The following is a 19,490-nucleotide window of genomic DNA, read 5'->3' as shown; positions in this document are numbered from 1 at the left end:
TCCCTTGTCTTGACTTCAAGCTGATGTGGACTCTTAGGGGTGCCTGACTGTGGTGTGTCTCTCCAGTTCCAAAGCATACTCACCATGACAGGAAACGGAGACTATGAAAGTAGGTTAGTGACAAGCCACACTTGCATGCATGCTGAAGGATAGAGCCAGCACCTGAGCTCAGATGTACCCCACTCAAAGGTAGAGCTGCCTCTAATTCTGACTTTCTACTTCCCTTTTAATCACCCAGCCAATGTCTTCCTTGAGCACTGTCCACTCTTACTCAAGTTTCTGAAATAGTAGACCCTTCTGGACTCCTAAACCATCAATAGCTAGCTAGGGTTGCCTTTCTTTGGGGGACTTGGCTCATTATTATCAGCCTGTCCCTCTGGTCAGCTTCACTTCTCTCTCCATCGACTCTTCCCTCTGAAACCAAGACTGGAGAAAAGCTGGAGAAGTGGCAGAGCCGGAAGTCATGCCCAGGATTTCAGATCTTCAGCTCAGGGCACTGGCCAGAGATCTGCAAACTGGGTGAGTAGTCAAGGCAATCCGTGAAGGCATAGTAAGAAGTACTAATATGGCTGTATTTTATCTTTGATTTTTATTAGTTTAACTTTTGGGCACTATCATACTTCTGCACCAAACACTATGGTTGCATTCACGTTCCACTACCCTCTCAAATGGATGCCCTCCACAGGCAAATATATTTGAATACAGTCACCAGTTTATGGCACTATTTGGAGAGATTTAGAAGCTGTGGCCTTGCTGGAGGAATTATGTCCCTGGAGGCAGGTTGTGAGCTTGCACCATTTCCAGTTCCTCTCTGCTTCATGATTACAGTCCAGATGTGAACAGTCAGCTTCCTGTTCCTACTACCATGTCTACTGCTTGTTGCCATGCCTTTGCCCCACACAACAGACTAGATTAGAGCCTTAAGTCCAAAAAAACTGTCTTCCGAAAGAAAATTGCTGATTGGCATGGTTTGCTGTCCCATGACACTTCAGACAGTCCCTGTTGCTTCTTCACCCCAGCTTAGGAGGGGCATTTCTTTCCCATGTGTAGTCTCAAAAACACATTATTCCTGAGTTTAGTCTTTCTCTGGGACTGAGTGGGAAGGAAGGTAATGGGTCTGCTTGTTTCTGGATTAGTGGCAGATTCCTTCCAGATAGTTCTATGGAGCAGGATACAGCTGGAGGCACTAATCTTAATTAACACCTAACTATGGTTGGAGGATTGGAAGGCAGCTTGGGGGCATGTCAATTACAGTTCAGCTGCTTCTGTGCCTAGTGGGAAGACTGGCTGGGGCTTGTACACACACACACACACACACACACACACACACACACACACTTACTTTTAGAGGTCCAGAGACATGCAAACAGTAGGTATAGATGCAGAAGGGCAAGTACCCTTTTTGTGAAAATAGCCTCTTATAGAGGTCTTTCAAATAAGGCTACTCTTTACTGTGATTTAAAAAAAAAATCTTCCTGGCACATATTTACAACGAAACAATGTGTTGTTGTGAGATGATAATTTCATTTTGTGGCAGGAAAGGAATTCGTTTCACCCAACCAAAAATGACATATTGTGAAAATTGTGAATGGTCTTTTTCAGCAGGTAGAGGTATTTTGAGAATGCAGAAATGGATGGTTTTGAGAACAATAATGACAATGATTCTAAAGAATATTGTTATTTTGAAAGCCCAGTTTACATGATTTTTCTAGGAGTACTCAGGACAAGTAAAGTATTTTTTAGAGTGATTAATCTGTGGACAGATAGAGATAAATTTTTGACCAGCTTTGATCCTCTCTTTGCCTCACCTTTTGTTGTATGTTTCTGTATCATTCCAGTTGCATATATGATTTCAAAGAGAAGTTATTTCTTAACTGTCTTGAGCCTATTTAGACATTTTTTCTTTCCTATAACCAGTTCTCATATCACAGTGTTCTTGGCATGTACTTCTGTCAAGTCTGCTCTACGACATTTATATCATGCTTTATAAATTGAATTTGTACTTGGTTCTATATTTTGACATTTGACATTCCATGCAAAGCCCCTGTTGGTCTGTTTCTGAGAGAGCTGGTAAATGAGAACATAAGAATGAGAAAAAAAATAGAGTCTATCTCAAAGACAGAAATGGAGGAAGGGGTGCAGAAATCCACAAAGAAACTAAAAGATAGAATAATTCAAAGAGCCAAGAACCTGACAGGTAGCACACAACTAACACAGCTTCACAGCTTAACAGAAGCTTCTCACAAAGTGGCTTCTTTTATCTTCATCATTGAGCAGTCCTAGGAGTGCACTTTCCAGAGACAGATGCTCAAAACAACTTCTCAGAGAACCGGAAGTTACCAAAATAGTAGATGAAAAATCACAGCACACAAGGAAGCAAAGAGATCATAACTTCTCAGCTGTTCCAGTCAAAGATATTAAAATAGGTAAAACACAAGGAAGAAATTTCAAAATTAGGGTTAGGGATTTAGCTCAGTGGTAGAGTGCTTGCCTAGCAAGCACAAAGCCCTGGGTTCGATCCTCAACTCCCCCCCCCAAAAAAAATTTCAAATTAACCAATATAACTCATGAATAATGACCTGAAAGATGACACAAATAGGGAGAAGATTTCAAACAGAACCTGGAGAGAAAAGTCCACAACATAGAGGGAAAAGTCAGAAGAGCAGAAAATCAGAAATATGCATGGAGAAGACCTGGTAGGCTGTCCATGGACTGTCCCCACTCTGCAGTTACTTTAGAACCAGTTCTTAGCCACCACCCCCCCAGTGCTGCAACAGAACACCAGATGTAGCCTCCCCTCCCCTGTCTCCACATCTCCTGTGGAGGCCATAGACTATCGCTCTCAACTCTATCCCCTACTTCCAGCCCCATTCCCCACCCTCCTACAGGACTCTCCTCTCTATGTATCAGCCCCCAACTGAGAGATCCACTCACTGATCAACCATAGGCCACACCGGCCAGAGACCAAGTAATTGCTCATGGACCTTCCCTACTCTCTACTACAATAGACCCAATTCTCAGGGTTACCCCTAATCCTACAATAGACCATCTTCCCTGGCCTCCTCTTCCCCCATCCTCAAACACCAGCAAGCAGAACCCTTGAATATACCAACTGACCAGGTCAGTAAAACAGGCCATACACTGCCAATCTGAAAATCCAGAGAAGAAACAAAACCAAGGAACAAAACACTCACCCAACAAAGATAAACACAGATCAGCATCTATATTTTAGACTCAGATGCCTAGTTGCCAGTGTAAGAACACAATCAATAACTATCAAGGCAATATGTCTCCACCAGAGCCCAGCTATCCTACTACAAGAGGCCCTGAATAGCCCAACATAACTGAAACACAATAAAAAGACCTTAACACCAACTATATGAAGATGATTAATGGTCTTTAAAGAGGAAATTAATAAATCCTTCAAGAGGAAATGAATATACCCCTTAAATAAATACAAGAAAAAAATAAGCAAACAGTACAAGGAACAAATAAAATGGTTCAAGACTTGAAAGCAGAAATAGAAGAAATTAAAAAATAAATAAATAAATCCCACAAATCTAAGGAATACAGGAAAGGAAAAATCTAGGAATGCAAACAGGAACTACTGAGGTATACTTCATCAACAGAACACAAGAGATAGAAGAGAGAATCTCAGGCACTGAAGATATAATAGAAGACATCGATACATTGGTCAAGGAAAATGTTAAATCTAAAAAATTCCTGACACAAAACATCTGGGAAATGTGGGACACAATGAAAAGACCAAACCTATGAATAAGAATATAGGAAGGAGAAGAATACCAGGTCAAAGGGCCAGAAAATACTTCAACAAAATAATAGTAGAAATTTTTTCTAATCTAAAAAAAGAAATGCCTATAAAGATGCAAGAAACATATAGATCACCAAAAAAGACAGAAAAAAGTCCCCTCACCACATAATAAGCAAAACACTAAACATACAAAACAAAGAAAAAAGACCAAGTAACACAGAAAGGCAGATCTGTAAGGATTATACCTGACCTCTCAAAGGAGACTCTAAAATTCAGAAGGACTTGGATAGATGTGCTGCAGACTTTAAGAGATCATACATGTCAGCCAAGATTACTGTATCCAGCAAAGCTTTCAATTATCATAGATGGAGAAAATAAGATATTCTATGATAAAGTCAAATTTAAACAATATCTATCTACAAATCCATCCCTACAGCTGGAAAACTCCAAACCAAGGAGGTTAACAACATACATGAAAACACAGGAAATAAATAATCTCACATCAGCAAAACCAACAGGAGGGAAACACACATACACATACCACCAAAACCACCACCAACAACAACGAAATAACAGGATTTAACAATTATTGGCCATTAATATATCTCAATTTCAATGGTCTCAATCCCCAGCAAAAAGACACAGATTAAGAGAATGAATGCAAAAACAGGACCCATCCTTCTGCATACAAGAAACACACCTCAACATCAAGGATAGATACTACCTCATAATAAAGAGCTTGAAAAAGATAATCCAAGTAAATGGACCTAAGAAGCATGCTAGCAAAGCCATTTTAATATTTAATGAAATAGAATTCAAACCAAAATCAATAAAAAGTTATGGGAAGGACACTACATATTCACCAAAGGAAAAATCCACCAAGATGACATTTAAATTCTTAACATCTGTGCCCCAAACACAAGGGCACCCACTTTTGTAAAAAAAAACAAAAAAACAAAACAAAAAAAAACCCAAAAAACAAAAAACAAATGAACCAACCCCCAAAAAACACTACTACAACTTAAATCACATATTGACCCTCACACACTGATAGTGGGAGACTTCAATACCCCACTCTTATCAATGGACAGGTCATCCAGACAAAAACTAAACCAAGAAATGATAAGCCTAACTGTTGTTATAAACCAAATGAATGTAACAGATATTGACATAACATCCCACCCCAAAATAAAAAATTATATATTTCAGCACCTCATGGAATTTTCTCCAGAATTGACCATGTTCTCAGACACAAAGCAAGTCTCAATATATATAAGAAAATTGAAATAACTCTGTGCATCCTATCAAACCACCATGGATTAAAGCTGTATATCAACAGCAACAGAAAGTTTACAAACTCATGGAAACTGAACAAGTCTCTATTGAATGAAAATAGGGTCAAGACAGAAATAAAGAAATAAAAGACTTACTAGAATTCAATGAAAATGAATACACAATATACCAAAACATGTGGGACACAATGAAAGTATTGCTAAGAGGAAAGTTCATAGCACTAAATGCTTATATAAAAGAGTTAGCAAAATCTCAATCTAGCAACTTAACAGCACCCCAATAGCTCTAGAACTTCATTCTAAAATAAAGTAAGCATAGACAAGAAGAGTAGATGGCAAAAACAATCAAACTGAGGGCTGAAATCAATAAAATAGAAACAAAGAGAATAATACAAAGACTGAATAAAAAAAAGAGCTCATTGAGAAAATCAACAAGATAGGCAAACTCTTATCCAAACTAACCAAAAGACAGAGAAAGAATATCCAAATTAATAAAGTCAAAAACAAAAAGGGAGCCTTAACAACAGACACTGAAGAAATCCAAAGAATCACTAGGTCATATTTTAAAAACCTATTGTAAGCAAGCCAGTGTGGCAACTGAGGGAAAGGTATCCTGGCTGCTCAGGGAGTCAGGCTATACCTTGAGTGCTAGGACAGCTCTAGTAGCTGGAGCTGCAATGGGACAGCTCAGCTCTGGAGGAAAAGTATCCTGACTGTTTGGGTAGTCAGGCTATCTCCTGAGTTGAGGTGTAGTGGGGGATGGTTTCCCTGCAGGATATAGCAATCCTGCTTCTCTCCTGAAGAGCCCTTAGAGCTGAGCTTTGCTCAACCCCCACTTAAGGGGGGCTTCCCAGCAGAGCTCTGCTTCTTCTCTGGCCCAAGATGTTGCTTCTTTTGCTTCACACTGCTAAAGGTAAAACCCCTGCAGAGATATAGCAATCTCCTCCAACTCCAGCAAATAATTGTTACTTTGTCTTCCTGCCTTGCTCAGTCCCCTAAGGAACATCTCAGCAAGTTTCTCCTGTTCTGTTCTTCCTTGCTCAGCCTCCTAAAGGAATGTCTCTACCAAGTTTTGTTGTTGTTGTTGTTGTTGTTGTTGTTGTTGTTGTTGTTGTTGTTTTCTGCTCAGTCCTCTAAGGGATATCTTAGCAAGGTTCTTCTTCTCTGGGCCAGTGAATAAAGATCTTCATACCTAAGACTCTTTTGAGAAAGAGATTTATTTGGGAAGGAGTGTGGTGATATTTTATTTGTAATGAAATGTGATTTTATTTGTATATTAATAAAGTTGCCTTGGGGTGGAGCAAGCCATAGCAGAAGCTGGGCAGTGGTGGTGCACACCTTTAGTCCCAACACTTCGTAGGCAGAGCTAGGCGGATCACTGTGTGTTCAAGGATACAGCCAGCATGGAAACACATGCCTTTAATCTCAATACCAACCATAGAAGACCTGGAGGTCTGTACAGACAGGCAGTGACGAGGAGGTCATGTGGTTGGGTTTACAACCTATGAGAAGGCAGAACAGAAAGTCTATAAAAAAGAGAAAAGCACAGGAAGTAGGTCTCTTGCAGAGAAGAAAGACAGAGCAGCAGTGAGGGGTAAGGTTTTCAGCTCTCAGCTATTGCTCTGACCTCTTGGCTTTTAACTCTACAATTGGCTCTGTTCTTATTTAACAAGATGGTTACATCTGCAAAGGAGGAGTCCAGAAGAGTGGCTGCCTCTCCTGGAGGGGGAGGAGAGAGAGAGAACAGCCAAAAATGAGCAGGCAGGGTGGTTTATATAGGGTTTCTTTTTTAAATATTTTCATTTTATAATTAACTTCACATACCAGCCATGGATTCCCCCATCCTCCCTCCTCCCACTCCCCCAACACTTACCCCCAACCTTGCCCCCACTCCCACCTCCTCCAAGGCAAGGTCTCCCAGGGGAGTCAGCCCATCCTGTTAGACTCAGCTGAGGCAGGGCCAGTCCCCTCCTTCCTACACCAAGGCTCCAAAAAGCCATGCACCAAGGATAGGTCCCAGCTCCACTGCCTGGGGGCCTCCCAAACAGTTCAAGCTAATCAACCGTCTCACTTATCCAGAGGGCATGGTCCAGTTCTATGAGGGCTCCTCAGCCATTAGTGCACAGTTCATGCATTTTTACTAGTTTGTCTATTTGTCCCTGTGCTTTTTCCAATCATGGTCTCAATATCTCTTGCTCATAAATCCCTCCTCTCTCTCACCGATTGGACTCCTGGAGCTCCACCTGGGGCCTGGCCATGGATCTCTGCATTCACTTCCATCAGACACTGGATGAATTCTATCATGACAGCCAGGGTGTTCAGCCATCCTATCACCAGAGCAGGTCAGCTCAGGCACTCTCTTGACCATTGCCAGTAGTCTATAGTGAAGGTATCTTTGTGGATTTCTGGGAACCTCTCTAGCACTCTGCTTCTTCCTATTCCTCTGGGGTCTTCATTCATCATGGTATCTCCCTCCTTGTTCTCCCACTGATCCAGCTGGGACCACCTGCTCCCCTAAGCTCTCTTTCCCCAACCCTTGCCCTCCATTATGCCCCACCCCCAGTTTGCTCATGTAGATCTCATCCATTTCTCTGTCATTGGGTGATCCCTGTGTCTTTCTTAGGGTCTTCTTTGCTAGGTAGTCTCCCTGGAGTTGTGAGTTGCAGTCAGGTTATCCTTTGCTTTACATCTAGTATCCACTTATGAGTGAGTACATACCATGTTTGTCTTTCTGAGTCTGGGTTACCTCACTCAGGATGATTTTTTTCTAGTTCTATCCATTTGCCTGCAAACCTCATGATGTCATTGTTTTTCTCTGCTGAGTAGTACTCCATCATGTATATATACCACATTTTATTTATCTATTCTTCAGTAGAAGGGCATCTAGGTTGTTTTCAGGTCCTGGCTATTACAAATAATGCTGCTATGAACATAGTTGAGCATGTGTCATTGTGGTATGATTGAGCATTCCTTGGGTATATGCTCAAGAGTGGTATAGCAGAGTCTTGAGGGAAGTTGATTCCCATAAGAAAGCACCATATTGATATCCAAAGGCCAGAGTTTCTCCAGGGAGAAGATTTTCTGCTTAGGAATTAGTTAGTTTTTTTGGTCAGGGGGCAGAGAGATGGCCCTGATTTCAGAGCCAAACTGTGTTTCTTTTACTGGCCTTCCTTAGCTTTTAGGCTCTAATTCTAAGGCCAGTGAATATTTCTTTCATTGGCTCTGTTTCAAGGGACAGAGTGTGTTTCTTTGGTTCTGGGTTCAGTGATAAAGTGTTTCTTTCATTGGCGTGGGTCCCAGATCTAGGCTATGTCTTTCCTTGGTTCTGGGCCCCAGGGGTCAGGGTGAGTTTCTAGCTGGCCTCTTTTCCTTACATCTATACTCCACCAAATTGGAAAATATAAAGAAATGGATATTTTTCTGATATGTATCACTTCCCAAAGTTAAATCAATATCAGATAAACAATTTAAATAGACCTATAAACCGTGATGAAAAAGAAGCAGTCATTAAAACTCTCCCAAACAAAAAAGCCCAGGGTCAGTTTTAGCACAGAATTCTACCAGATTTCCAAAGAAGAGTTAACATTAATACTTCTCAAACTATTCCTCATAACAGAAAGAAAAGGAACATTGTCCAAATTTTTTTATAAGGCTATAGTCACCTTGATACCAAAACTATATAAAGATTTAACAAAGAAAGAGAATTACAGACCAATTTCTCTTATGAACACAAATGCAGAAATACTCTTCAAAGTACTACTTGTAAACAGAATCAAAAAGGTCTGCTTCATCCCAGAGATGCAAGGATGATTCAACATAATAAAGTCAGTAAATGTAATCCACCATATAAACATATAGATAGGAAAAAACCACAACACATGAGCATCTCATTAGATGATGAAAAAGTCTTAGAAAAAATCCAGCACCTCTTCATGATGAAAGTCCTGAAGAGATTAAGCATACAAAGGGCATCCTAAACATAATAATGACAATTTTCAACAAGCCTATAGTCAATATCAAATTAAATAGAGAGAAACTCAAAGGAATTCCAGTAAAATCAGGAACAAGACAAGGCTATCTACTCTCTCAATATCTGTTCAATGTGGTGCTTGAATTTTAGTTACTGCAATAAGACAACTGAAGGAAAACAAGGGGATACAAATTGGAAAGGAAGAAGGCAAAGTGTCCTTATTTGCAGATGATAAAATAGTATACATAAGTGACCTGAATAATTCCACCAGGGAACTCTTACAGCTGATAAAGACTTTCAGTAGAGTGGCTGGAAACAAAATAAACCATAAAAAAAAAGAAAGAAAGAAAAGAAAAGAAAAAGAAGAATCAGTAGTTCTCCTATATACAAATGACAAATGTACTGAGAAAGAAATCAGGGAAACAACACTTTTTACAATAGCCTCAAATAATACAAAATATCTTGGGGTAACTCTAACCAAGCAAGTGAAAGGCTTGTATGTTAAAAAAAAAAAAACTATAATAATTGAAGAAGCTATCAGAAGATGGAAAGATTGCTCATCCTTGTGGATCAGTAGGATTATTATAGTGAAAATGGTCATCCTACCAAAAGCAATCTACAGATTTAATGCAACCCCCATCAAAATTCCAACACAATTATTTACAAACCTTGAAAGGGCAATTCTCAACTTCATATGGAAAAATGAAAAAACTTAGGGTAGCTAAAACAACCCTGAACAATAAAAAGAACTGCTAGAGGTATCACCATCCCTGATATCAAGTTGTACTACAAAGCTATAGTAATAAAACTACATAATATTGGCATATTGATTAATGGAATCAAACCAAACCCAGACATAAATTCATGTACACATGAACATCAGATTTTCATAAAGAAGCCAGAAATACACACTAGAAAAAAGACAGCATCTTCAATAAATGGTGCTGATCAAACTAATGTCTTCATGTAAAAGAATGTAAATAAATCCATACCTATTACCCTGAATAAACCTCAAGTCCAAGTGGATCAAACACTTCAACATAAAACAAGATACATTGAACCAGGTATAAGAGAAAGTAGGGAATAGCCTTGAACACAGTACCACAGGAGACAACTTTCTGAAAAGAACACCAATAGCACAGGCACTAAGATCAATGATTAATAAATGGGACCTATTGAAACTGAAAAGCTTCAATGGCAAAGGACATTGTCAATCAGACAAAGAGCCAACAGAGTGGGAAAAGATTTTTACCAACTCCATATCCAGTAGAGGATGAATATCCAAAATATATAAAGAATTTAAGAAACTAGATATAAAAAATAATCCAGTTGAGAACTGGGATGCAGATCTAAACAGAATTCTCAACAGAAATTACAAATGGCTGAGAAACACTTAAAGAAATGTTCAACATTCTCAGCCATCAGAGAAATGCAAATCAAAACTCCTCTGAGATTTCATCTTACACCTGTCAGAATGATTAAGATCAATAACACAAATGGCAACTGGAGAGGATGTGGAGCAAGTGGAACACACCTCCACTGCTGGTAGGAATGTAAATTAGTATAGCCACTATGGAAATCAATATGGCAGTTTCTCAGATTGTTAAGAATTGATCTGTCTTAAGACATAACTATACCACTTTGGGACATATACCCAAAGGATGCTCCATCCTACCACAATGACACTTGCTTGACTATGTTCATTTCAGTTTTACTCATACTTGTCAGAAACTGAAAACCTAGTTATCCCTCAACAAAAGAACAGATAAAGAAAAAGTAGTACAGTTACAGAGTGGAGTATTACTCATCTGTTAAAAAAAATGACATCATGAAATTTTCAGGTAAATGTATAAAAGTAGAAAAAAAATCATCATGAGTGAGGTAACCGAGACCCAGAAAGACAAATATGGTATGTATTCACTTATAAGTGGATATTATCTGTTAAATAAATGATAACAAAGCTACAGTCCATAGGCCCAGAGTTAGGTAAAGAAGAGGGCTCTTGGGGGACCTCCATGGAAATGGGAAATAGAATAAACTTTATAGGTAGACTGGGCATTGGTGGAGATAGGAGTGGGAAGGATCAGATGAGGAGGGGTGGAGGGCGTGAGTGTGGGGAGACAGCTGGGATGGAGAAGCATTCATGGGAGTGATGAGGATACCTAGTGCAGTGAGAACTTCCTGGAATCTGTGAGGTAGACCCTTGTGAGGACTCCTAGTAATGGAGAATACAGAATTTGAACTGGTCATCTTTTGTAGCCAGGCAAGGCTTCTAGTGGTGGGACTATGTTACATTTGGTTCAGTTTTTGGCTGAGAGGGTCCCATGGTGATCCCTAAACAACCCAGGCTAATGTTAGGACAGATCATTCTCTGAAAACTGACAGTGGGAGCCCTATTTCCAAGAATAATATCCACATAGCTCATTCAGCATAGGGAGGTCATGCTGGTATCTGTAAGGAGCCTTCACCATTACTTTCTAGTCTTTTTGGTGTGGTAAGATACTCTATAGGCTACAAAAAGAGAAACCTGGACACCAACCCTGCTACAAAACCCTTCAACTACAATCTGTCCTGGCTATAAGATGTGCTGGGCCAACAGTAACACAGAACTTGTGGGAGTAGCCAACCAAAGCTTGTTTACCTTGAGGCCCACACCATGAGAGGTATCCCATGCCTATACTGCCTGAATGGTCAGGAACTAGAGACTAGACAGCACATATACCTAGGTTAGAACCACACACAACTGGCTAAACAAACAAACAAACAAACAAATAAATAAAATGAGTTCTTGTGATATTCTGCTATATTAATAGAGCCGTTTCTTGTCCAGTCGTCACCACAGAGCCTTCCTCCAGCAGCAGGTGGAATGGATACAGAGACCCATAGGCAGACATCATGTGAATCTAAATTGGAGATCTCTATCAAGTCCCTCCCCTCATAGATCAGAGAAACCCAAAGAAGAAGGAGAAGAAATATTGCAGGAGTCAGGGGTCCAAGGGCACCAGGAGAACATGGCCCACTGAATGAACTAAGCTGAGCTCACATGGTCTCACACAGACTGAAGCTGAAGGGACACTAGCCCACTCTGGCAGGCTTTGCTCTTCTCCTCCATTCCCTCTGCCTTGCTGAAAACCATTAGATTATATTCCTAAAGCTAGCCACCAAGGTCTGTTCCCTTATTTGGCTACTTCTTCCTCCTGAGACTGACTTCCAAGGTCCAGCAACCAGAAGGCCCCTTTGGTTCACTTAATTAACATACCCAATTAAAATTAAACACCTCATCCTAACATGGGGTTTCTCCCTTTACCTTTATAAACTTCCATTTGCCTATGTTCCATGTCTGTCTCCTCTCTATCCAGATGCAGTCCTTTGTCCCTTCTTCTCTCTTGTTTCCATCACCCTTTTCCTCATCCCCTATGTCCTTTACCACTGCATCCTAACCCATTCTAGCCCAGACTTCCCCCTCTTCTCTTCTTAAAAAGTACATCTGCAAGGTCATTTGCTGCTGTTTTCTGTAGCCACTTTAACTTTTCTTCCCCATTTAATAAAGTATCTCTGTGAAAACAGGTAGTTGGGTGTGGTTTGTGCCTAATCTGAGGTCTGAAGAATCCCCCACTGTTCATGGGGACTTTTCCTTTAGAAGTGACAAACTATGGGTCTGCATGGGTCTGTACCAGGTCCTCTGCATATATGTTATGTCTGTTAGGTTGGTATTTCCGTGGGACTCCTTACAGTGGATGTATCTCCAACTCTTTTGCCTGTTCTTGGGACATTTTTCCTCTTATTGAGTTGCCTTGTCCAGCCTAATACAAGGGCTTTTGCCTTGTTTTAATATAACTTGTTTTGCCATGTTTGGCTGTTGTCTCTTGGAGGCCTGCTCTTTTCTGAAGAGAAATTAGGAGGGGAGTGTGACTCCTCTTAACCCTCAGAGTATAAATTGTCGGATGCTCTCAATAGTTGGCTATTGATGAGACTTTAGTCTGTCTCATCTCATCATTTATTAGCTCCATTCTACCAGGTCCTACCACCTCTAGAGTGGTAACAGCAAGCAAAGTATCAAACTAAGAATATACAGGCTAGAAGGAGCTGAACAAATAGGAGCATGGAGAATCTGGTCAGCAAAATTAAAGCAGAACGTTTCCACATCTAGAAAAAAAAGTAGGCATTCAAAGCAAGAGCACTTAGAATCCTGAGTAGACATAAACAGGGAACCATGCTCACTTACTGTAGTTAAAAGTTTAAAAATACAAGGAAATAATATTAAGGCCCACTCACCAAGGCAGAGACATCAGAATGACAACAGATTTCTTGCCAGCAACCCTCAAAGTCAGGAAAGTATTGAACAATGCATTCCCAAAACTGAAAGCAAACCACTGTGTGCCAAAGAAGAGCGCTATATCCAACAAAGCTGTCTTGAAAACTGGTGGAGAAGTAAAGGCATTCCAAGATTGCACAATCTAAATCAGTTCATGACTGCCAAGCCAGTGCTACAGAAGATGCTAACAGGAGCCCTATACCCAGAGGACAGCTTCAACCTGGAGAACCCAAGAAAGAATAAATGTTGTGTGAAAAATATATGAGCCAAGAAAAACTAAGATAGAACCCACCATTTCCAACACAATAAAACAGCAAATGTCAGATACTAATGGGAAAGAAAGAAAAGGACCAATAATCCCAACAGCCAGAGAGCAAAGAACAGAATTGCAGAAATTAGTAAATATAAATGTTCCTAACAAATAAAGAGATACCAACTAATAAGATGGATTTAAAAATCTAGATACTACTCTCTTGTATTGCCAAGAAACACACCACACTAGTAATGACACTCAAATACTGAGAATGAAAGCAAGTGACTAGAAACCACAAACAAGTTGGTATAGCTATTCTGTTATTGAATAAAGTAGAAATTGAAGCCAAAATAAATCATAATAGATAAGTAAGTTGACTGCATGTTAAAGTAAAATTCATGAAGAAGTTATAACAATGAATTTTTGGTAGATGAAGTCTGCCAAAAACTCTAAAAAGTAGCACTGTTCCTCAAATTATTTCATAAGACAGAAAGAAGGCTCTCCACCACATTCATTCTACACAGACAATATTACCCTGATACCAAAGCCAGATAAGCACACAAGATAAAGGGAAATCTATACATGTATTTCCCCAATGAAAACAAACACAAAACTTCTCAGTATGTGTGTGTCGGGGAAGGGGTGCGAATGGGAGGAGAAAAGGGTGGGGAAACTGTAGTCTGAATGTAAAAGAAATGACAAAATTTAAGTAATAAAAAAGTTCCTCCCAGGAATCAAACATAATTTCAGAAGACAGCCTGAAATATGGGTGACTACAAGACAGTGTTTTCTAGGTGCAACAGGGCAGCTGCACATATAAATTTATAACAGTTGTGACAGAGTGTGCAAGATATGTGCAAGCTCAAACCAAACAAAATCCCTTTATTGGAGTTGGGATGACCAATAAGTCCCATCCCTAGCTGAAGGACCTGTCGGCAATTGATGACTGCTGAGAGAGGAAGTACTTATTAAGGATATGACTTGGAGAGGCTACTCATGCTCCAATAGATGACCCTATACTCAGGCATATTCTGGAAGCACTAAATGAACTTAGTAGGTTGAAAAACAAACAAACATGAAAATGACAGGGAATAGTGGGAAGGAAGAGGGAAGAAACTGGAAGGGTGGAAATAGGGGTGCACTTCATCAAAACACATGATTATATGCATGTATAGAATTCTCAAGTAATAAGAAGAAATAACACTTATCTATCAAAGAAGCTACCACTTTTCCAGTTTTAATTGAAACATATCACAAACAAATATTCAAAACTCTCAGAAAAAAATTGCAAGCTGAGTTTGAGGACATACTAGAAGATCATAGTGCATAGCCATGTTGGATTCATTTAGGAGATGCAAGGTTGATTCAATATATGCAGTCAACAAGAGTAATTTGGCCCTAAACAGACTCCTGAAGAAAAACTGCATGCTCAGGGCAAAAAAGCCTTTGATAAAGATCAACAATGTTCATGGTGACAATCCTAAAGAGACCATGGACAGAAGGACCATATGTCACCATAATAAAGGATACACACAACAAACATATAGCCAACATTATTCTGACTGGCATTTCTTTTAAAAATCTGGAGTGAGATAGTGATGCCCACTGTCTCCATTCTTATTCAATAGTGCCCAAAGTAGTATCTTGAACAATAAGACAAGAGAAATGGAAAAAGATACAAACAGGAAAGGAAAATGCCAAAGTATATCTCCTTACAGAGGACATGAGCCATACTTGGGAGATCCTAAAGACTCCACCAGCAAAGCCTAAGATCTGATGAACATATTCAGCATAAGGGCTCAAGCAACATATAAAAATTGGTTGTTATAAACAATGATAAACGTTCTAAAAATGAAATCAAATTCAGAAAAGAAAAAAAAATTCACAACTTAAAAAAAACCTATAAAAAAAGTGATCTCCAGTGCCAATGCATTCAAGAGTACTTCCTACTTTCTCTTCTATCAGGTTCAGAGTAACTGGATTTATGTTGAGGTCTTTGATCCACTTGGACTTAAGTTTTGTGCACGGTGACAGATATGGATCTATTTGTAGCCTTCTACATGTTGACATCCAGTTATGCCAGCACCATTTGTTAAGGATGCTTTCTTTTTCCCATTGTACATTTTTGGCTTCTTTGTCAAAAATTATATGTTCATAGGTATGCGGGTTAATGTCAGGGTCTTCAATTCGATTCCATTGGTCCACATGTCGGTTTTTATTCCAGTACCAAGCTGTTTTTCTTACAGTAGCTCTATAGTAGAGCTTGAGGTCGGGGATCGTGATGCCTCCAGAGGTTGTTTTATTGTACAGGATTCTTTTGGCTATCCTGGGTTTTTTGTTTTCCCATATGAAGTTGAGTATTATTCTTTCCAGATCTGTGAAGAATTGTGTTGGTAATTTGATGGGGATTGCATTGAATCTGTAGATTGCTTTTGGTAAGATCGCCATTTTTACTATGTTAATCCTGCCTCTCCATGAGCATGGGAGATCTTTCCATTTTCTGACATTGTCTTCAATTTCTTTTTTCAGGGACTTAAAGTTCTTGTCATATAGGTCCTTCACATGCTTAGTTAGAGTAACCCCACGGTATTTCATATCATTTGTGGCTATTGTAAAGGGTGATGTATCTCTGGTTTCCTTCTCAGCCTGTTTGTCTATTGTATATAGGAGGGCTACTGATTTTTTTGAGTTGATCTTGTATCCTGCTATGTTGCTGAAGGTGTTTAAAAGCTGTATCAGTTCCTTGGTTGAATTTTTGGGGTCACTCATGTATACTAACATGTCATCTGCAAATAGGGAAAGCTTGACTTCTTCCTTTCCAATTTGTATCCCCTTAATCTCCTTATGTTGTCTTATAGCTCTGGCTAGAACTTCAAGTACTATATTGAATAAGTATGGGGAGAGGGGACAGCCTTGCCTTGTTCCTGATTTTAGTGGTATTGCTTTGAGGTTCTCTCCATTTAATTTAATGTTGGCTGTTGGCTTGCTGTAGATTGCCTTCATTATGTTTAGGTATGTTCCCTGTGTTCCTGATCGCTCCAAGACCTTTATCATGAAGGGGTGTTGGATTTTGTCAAATGCCTTTTCTGCATCTAGTGAGATGATCATGTGTTTTTTTTCTTTGAGTTTGTTTATATGGTGTATTACATTGACAGACTTTTGTATGTTGAATCACCCTTGCATCCCTGAGATGAAGCCTACTTGATCATGGTGGATAATTGTAGCACAGACACTGAGAGAAACAATCAATCAATGGGACCTGTTGAAACTGAGAAGCTTTTGTAGAGCAAAGGACACGGTCAACAAAACAAAGCAACAGCCTACAGAATGGGAAAGGGTCTTCACCAACCCCACATTTGACAGAGGGCTGATATCCAGAATATATAAAGAACTCAAGAAATTAGACATCAAAATGCCCAACAGTCCAATTAAGAAATGGGCTATAGAACTAAACAGAGAATTCTCCACAGAGGAAGTTCAAATGGCTGAAAGACATTTAAGGAATTGCTCAACATCCCTAATTATCTGTGAAATGCAAATCAAAATGACTCTGAGATACCACCTTACACCTGTCAGAGTGGCTAAGATCAAAAGCACAGAAGACAGCTTATGCTGGAGAGGATGTGGAACAAGGGGAACTCTCCTCCACTGCTGGTGGGAATGCAAGCTTGTACAGCCACTTTGGAAATCAGTATGGCACTTCCTTAGAAAATTGGGAATCTGTCTCCCCCAAGACCCAGATGTAGCACTCTTGGACATATACTCAAGGAATGCTCAATCATACCACAAGGGCATTTGCTCAGCTATGTTCATATAGCATTGTTTGTAATAGCCAGAACCTGGAATGCCCTTCAACTGAAGAATGGATAAAGAAAATATGGTACATATATACAATGGAGTACTACTCAGCAGAGAAAAACAATGACATCATGAGGTTTGCAGGCAAATGGATAGATCTAGAAAAAATCATCCTGAGTGAGGTAACCCAGACTCAGAAGGACAAACATGGTATGTACTCATTCACAGGAGGATGCTAGATGTAAAACAAAGATGACTAGACTGCTACACAACTCCAGGGAGGCTACCTAGAAAATGGTACCCTAGGAAAGACCCAGGGATCACCCAATGACAGAGAAATGGATGAGATCTACTTGAACAACCTGGACGAGAGTGGAAGAAATGAAGGGCAAGGTTTGAGAGAAGTGAGGCTTGGAGGAGCAGGAGATCCCAGCTGGATCAGGAACAGAAAGGGAGAACAAGGAATGGTAGACCACGATGGATGAGGACCACATGAGAACAGGAGTAGGCAGAGTGCTGGAGAGGTCCCCTGAGGTCCACAGTGATGCATCCTCTGTAACCTGCTGGCAGTGGTCGAGAAAAAGCCTGATCTGACCTAGTCTGGTGATCAGATGGCCAAATACTCTGACTGTGGGGCTGGAACTCTCATCCAGTGACTGATGGAAGTGGATGCAGAGATCTTTAGCCAGGCCCCAGGTGGAGCTCATGTGTCTAGTTGTTGAGAAGGAGGAGGGACTGTGGGAGCATGAATTGTTGAGCCCAGGATTGGAAAAAGCACGGGGATGAAAGGCCAGTTGAATGGAAGCACATGAATTGTGAACCAAAGGCTATGGAGCCCCCAGCTGGATCAGGCCCTCTGGATAAGTGAGACAGTTGAGTGGCTTGGACTGTTTGGGAGGCATCCAGGCAGTGGGACCCGGACCTGTCCTTAGTGCATGAGCTGGCTGTTTGGAACCTTGGGCTTACACAGGGACACTTTGCTCAGCCTGGAAGGAGGGGACTGGACCTGCCTGTACTGAATCCACCAAGTTTAAATGAATCCCCAGGGGAGTCTTGTCCCTGGAGGAGATGGGAATGGAGGGGAGGGGATGGGGGGAAGGTAGGGTTTGGGGCGGGAGGGGGGAGGACAGGGGAACCCGTGGCTGATGTGTAAAATTAAAACACAAATATAATTTTTTTCTAAAAAGTGAGAGAAAAAACCTATAAAAAAAACAAACAAAGAAACAAAGGTGGTTGAAGACATCTACAATGAAAACTTCAGGACATCAAAGAAAGAAATTGAAGAAAATACTAAAAAATGGAAAGATCTCCCATACTCAGATCAGCAAAATTAACATTATGAAATGGCTATGTTTCTGAGAGAACTCCACAGATTTTGTGCAATTCCCCTCAAAACCCTAATGACATTATTCAAAGACTACAAAAACTCTAAAATTTGTATGGAGAACAAAATTTTGAATAGCTAAGATAATTACCAGAAAGAGCAATGCTGGGTATGTCACAAATTCCTCATTGTACACAATCAAGTTTTTCTACATGAATAAATGGATGTGGCTCAGGGTCTATAGGACACAGGAGGCTTATCTACTGTGTCCCATAGACACAGAAGAAGCCAGTGTGTGGAAATTGTACAGGTAGTTGCTAGGGGAGGGTGGTTAGGAAAATTGAGGCCTACTAGTGTATGCAAATTCTAATTGTTCTTAATGATAAAAACCCAGAGTCAGATATCAGGGTGAAAGATTGAAGATCAGAGAAGCAGAGTAACCAGCCATAAAAGGATTTCGTACCTATACCTAATCCTCAGGCTGAAAGGGCCTGAGTTCCTGTCTCCTCTTGCCTTGTATTCCTCTCTCCACTTAGTGCTGGGATCAAAGGTATGTGCCACCACTTTCTGGTTCTGATCTGGTTAGATCACAATCAAAATATCATCACATTTCCCCTTTTTTGTCTAAAATAAAAAAGATTATAATTAACATAAAACTATATACAATAAGTACAATAATTATATAAAATATATACAGACAATAAATAAATCAACAATGTCTAGTCCATTTGCATTTGACAAATTAAGAGAAAATGCTCTGTTATCT

This window comes from Onychomys torridus, chromosome 6 (genome assembly GCF_903995425.1).
Source record: "Onychomys torridus chromosome 6, mOncTor1.1, whole genome shotgun sequence".
Classification (NCBI taxonomy): Eukaryota; Metazoa; Chordata; class Mammalia; order Rodentia; family Cricetidae; genus Onychomys; species Onychomys torridus.
Note: the sequence above shows the minus strand (reverse complement) of the source record.